General features: G+C 39.6%; 1 non-coding gene across 1 annotated transcript; it reads left to right on the top strand.

Moving 5' to 3' along the window:
• Positions 1-1,934: 1,934 nt before the first annotated feature.
• Positions 1,935-2,005, top strand: TRNAC-GCA. Its single transcript has one exon. It is a non-coding gene; the product is annotated as a tRNA-Cys (tRNA).
• Positions 2,006-4,771: the final 2,766 nt, after the last annotated feature.

The following is a 4,771-nucleotide window of genomic DNA, read 5'->3' as shown; positions in this document are numbered from 1 at the left end:
ACGTTTGAGCAACTAACACACACACACATTTAATCTAAAGCTGAATTCTCTGATGAATTTGGTATGAATTTCTGGAGAGCTTGCTATGTGCCAGGGCCTGTGCTAAGCGCTCACCCACCTCATCTTCTTTCATCTCCACAAGAGCTGCGGGAGGCAGGAAGCACGACTGCTGCTTTACACATGAGAAGGCTGAGATTTAAAAGGACTAAATAATCTGTCCATGTTTACACTAGTATGTAGCTAAGATTCAGACCCAGGCCAGACTTCATCTTACACACTCTTTCTGCTCTGTTTCACTGATTAGGGATTCAAATTTGAGTCCATCTGAACAAGGTGACATGTGTGATCAACAGTAGAAAGAGTCCTGGACTGACTTCCAAGTTCTGGCATAGCTTCTGTCTCATCTTAAGCCTAGAAGGAGGCTTCCCTACCATCCACTCAGTATTGTCAAGGCTGAAACAGTCAAAATGATTTTGTCAAAATCCACACAATGAATGCATGGAATGGCACCTTAAATCGTTTTTTCAGTTCATGTGCTTTTTCCCTGATTGAAAAAACAGGGGCGGGGGCGGGGGTGGGGGGTGCTGTGCAGGATCTTAGTTTCAGTATTCAGGACTTAGTTGCAACATGTGGGATCTAGTTCCCTGACCAGGGCACCAGGGATGGAACTCAGGCACCTACTTTGGGAGCATGGTGTCTTAGCCACTGGACCACCAGAGAAGTCCCTTCCCTGACTGAATTTGATGAATTAAGTTCTTCCCACCACTCAGGGCTTTGGCAGTGAAGTGCTTCACCCTGGAATGCTCATCACACAACTGTACATGCTGTTTATACCTGGAAACTTCTCCTCCTCCTCCAGTCTGTGTCATGCATGTCTTCAGAGACTTCTCCTGATCACTCTCCCTAAAACTGGTGCCTTCCAACTCTCCTGGAGCTCACTTCTTATTGACTTCATATATCTTAAACTGTCAATTATTTTGTATGTACTTGTGTATTGCTTGTGTTCCCCTGTAGGATATAAGGACTATATCTGTCCTGTTCACTATTGTATCCTCCTTGGGCTGGCATAGCACATAGCAGGTGGTTAATCAGTATCTGCTGACTATAAGAATGCTCCCTTGGAGGTATTTTTCTAACATAAAAGCAAATGAACAAAAACCCCAATGGGCAGAAAAATATACTGCTAAGCATGGAAAGATTCTCAAAACTTATAGTTAAATTTAAAAAGCACTTTACAGTGTAATCTCATTTATATAATATATTTGTATACTAAAAATATATGAGACAAACTAGAAAGTAGATGGCTCTAAAAGATGTGGGATTATCAGTGTTCTATATAATTTTTTTGCTTGTCTAATTTTCCTATAATGAGCATGTGTATTACTTTTGTACTGGGAAAACAATAAAATAAATTTGGGAGATGGGAGTAAGATAAACTAAGAATAGCTCTTAATAAACACAATTTATAATGAAAGTAAATAATTGCTGCACCAAAAAAGGGTGTTTGGGGATTTTTTAGCCTAACCCCTTTTATTTGATATTCACAACTGATATTTTCTCAAAATCTTGTACAGTGTAAAGAAAAATTAAACTCCAATCCCTCGTGTTGATCCAGTTTCCTCACCTAAACTTCTCTTGGTAGAAAATATGGAGCCATTCATCACAAATGCCTTTGTCATGCCATGTTGTTGAAATTTTAAATGATGGTCAGTGGAGACAATAGACCCCCCAGAGGGCAGATGCTCACAGCAAATCCCAGTTTCTCTGAACCTCAGTTTCCTCAACCATAATACAGAAGAACTGGACTGGAGCATTTTTAAGGTGCCATCACTTCCTATGATTTTATCATCTTGTTAACCATGGAACAGGTTTATAATCTTAAAAAATTATATCGATAGATATAGACAAATAGAGACTTCTGGTTATTGATGAACTCCCTGGTGGCTCAGTGGTAAAGAATCTGCTTGCAATGCAGGAGACCCAGGTTCGATCCCTGGTCTGGGAAGATCCCCTGCAGAAGGAAATAGCAACCCATTCCAGTATTCTTGCCTGGGAAATCCCATTGACAGAGGAGCCTGGTCGGCTACAGTCCATGGGGTTGCAAAGAGTAGGATACAACTTAGCGACTAAACCACCATCCGGTTATTGGATCTTGTACAGATGTACAAGTTGATTACACTATATTTAATAATGCTAATAGTGCTAAAACCCATAGCATTTCCACAAAAAGCAATTCAAATGCTGAAAATAACCAACCCATTCTTATTCAACAAAAAGAAAAAAACTACCATTGGACAGTTTTAAGAATACTCTCTTTACTAGAAACAGTTTTAAAAGACTATTTAGGAGAGATTCATTTCATATAGGTTTAGAGAATTGGCTTATAAGGTGCAGAACTCAAGACTATGAATTGGTAGTTCAAGTACAGTTATCAACAGGTACAAGCCGAGTTCTCCCAAAATTTCTAGGAGGAAGGAGTAGGTAGGCACCAGTGATTTCTCTTACAGGAGATGGTTTCTGGCATATTACAGATGCCCAAAACTTTTTGTTGCATTCATAAAGGAAAAAACACAATATACTGAATACAAAAGGCCTCAAACCCACAGAACACTCATTCACAATCACACACTAAAAGAAACAATTCAAAACTTAGAGAATAGTCCCCTCACCACATTCACAGTCCCTTTTCAGCCTTTTGCCGGAATATTTTCGCTGAGGATAGTTATTCTACTCATAGATTTGCCCTCCTACTATCCTTGAGTAAACACATCCTTAATAAACTAGAGACAATACATGGGGCAAATGGAACAAATATGAAATTGGCAACGTCGGTTCAGAGTGTGCTATGAAGTCAGGAGTCTGATCTCAGAGCTGACAACCCCAGTTTACCCCAGTTTAAATCTTGGCTCTGAGCAGCGGCATTTAAGCAAATCACTTAACACTCAGTTTCTTCATATGTGTTAATCAATTGCTGATTATTTGAAGATTTATTTCTCATTTCTAAATTAACATACTTATTGAGATACAATGCACACAGCACACCAGTGGTTCATCCATTGAAAGTGCACAATTCGGGGGTTTCTGGTATAGTCATAGAGTTCATCCAGAATTTTAAAACATTTTTATCACCTTAAAAAGAAACTCCGTGCCCATTAACAGTCACTCCACATGTCCCCTCACCCTCCATCCTCCAGCCTTAGAAAATCACCTATCTATTTCCTGCCTACCTACTGATCTGTAGATTCGTCTACCCTAGACATTTCATATAAATGGAATCATACGATATGAGGTGGTCTGTGAATGATTTCTTTCACTTAGTATAACGTCTTCAAGTATATCTGCTTTGTAGCATGTAGATTCTTTACAATCTGAGCCACCAGGGAAGCCCAACATGTATCAAAATTTTATTCCTTTTTACTGCCAAATGATATTTCAATTTATAGATATAACACATTCTATTTATCTATTTATCCATTAATGGATATTTACAGCTCTATACAGTCAGCAAAAACAAGACCAGGAGCTGACTGTGGCTCAGATCATGAACTCCTTATTGCCAAATTCAGACTTAAATTGAAGAAAGTAGGGAAAACCACTAGACCATTCAGGTATGACCTAAATCAAATCCCTTATGATTATACAGTGGAAGTGAGAAATAGATTTAAGGGACTAGATCCTATAGACAGAGTGCCTGATGAACTATGGATGGAGGTTCGTGACAACAGACAGGGAGCAAGACCATCCCTAAGAAGAAGAAATGCAAAAAAGCAAAATGGCTGTCTGAGGAGGCCATACAAATAGCTGTGAAAAGAAGAGAAGCCAAAAGCAAAGGAGAAAAGGAAAGATATACCCAACTGAATGCAGAAGTCCAAAAAATAGCAAGGAGAGATAAGAAAGACTTCCTCAGTGACCAGTGCAAAGAGAGGAAAACAATACAATGGGAAATACTAGAGATCTCTTCAAGAAAATTAGAGCTACCAAGGGAACATTTCATGCAAAGATAGGCTCAATAAAGGACAGAAAAGGGATGGACCTAACAGAAGCAGAATATATTAAGAAGAGGTGGCAACAATAACCACAATGGTGTAATCACTCACCTAGAGCCAGACATCCTGGAATGCGAGGTTAAGTGAGCCTTAGAAAGCATCACTATGAACAAAGCTAGTGGAGGTGATGGAATTCCAGTTGAGCTATTTCAAATCCTTAAAGATGATGCTGTGAAAGTGCTGCACTCAATATGCCAGCAAATTTGGAAAACTCAGCAGTGGCCACAGGACTGGAAAAGGTCAGTTCTCATTCCAATCCCAAAGAAAGGCAATGCCAAAGAATGCTCATGCTACTGCACAGTTGCACTCATCTCACACGCTAGTAAAGTAATGCTCAAAACTCTCCAAGCCAGGCTTCGGCAATATGTGAACTGTGAATTTCCACATGTTCAAGCTGGATTTAGAAAAGGCAGAGGAACCAGAGATCAAATTCTGGTGGATCACTGAAAAAGCAAGAGAGTTACAGAAAAACATCTATTTCTGCTTTATTGACTATGCCAAAGCCTGTGACTGTGTGGATCACAACAAACTGTGGAAAATTCTGATAGAGATGGGAATACCAGACCATCTAAACTGCCTCTTGAGAAATCTGTAGGCAGGTCAGGAAGCAACAATTAGAACTGGACATGGAACAACAGACTGGTTCCAAATAGGAAAAGGAGTACGTCAAGGCTGTATATTGTCACCCTGCTTATTTAACTTATATGCAGAGTACATCATGCAAC

This window comes from Bison bison, unplaced genomic scaffold, assembly GCF_000754665.1.
Source record: "Bison bison bison isolate TAMUID 2011002044 unplaced genomic scaffold, Bison_UMD1.0 scf7180017864263, whole genome shotgun sequence".
In the NCBI taxonomy this organism is placed as follows: Eukaryota; Metazoa; Chordata; class Mammalia; order Artiodactyla; family Bovidae; genus Bison; species Bison bison.
Note: the sequence above shows the minus strand (reverse complement) of the source record. Positions and strands in the feature narration are given on the sequence as shown.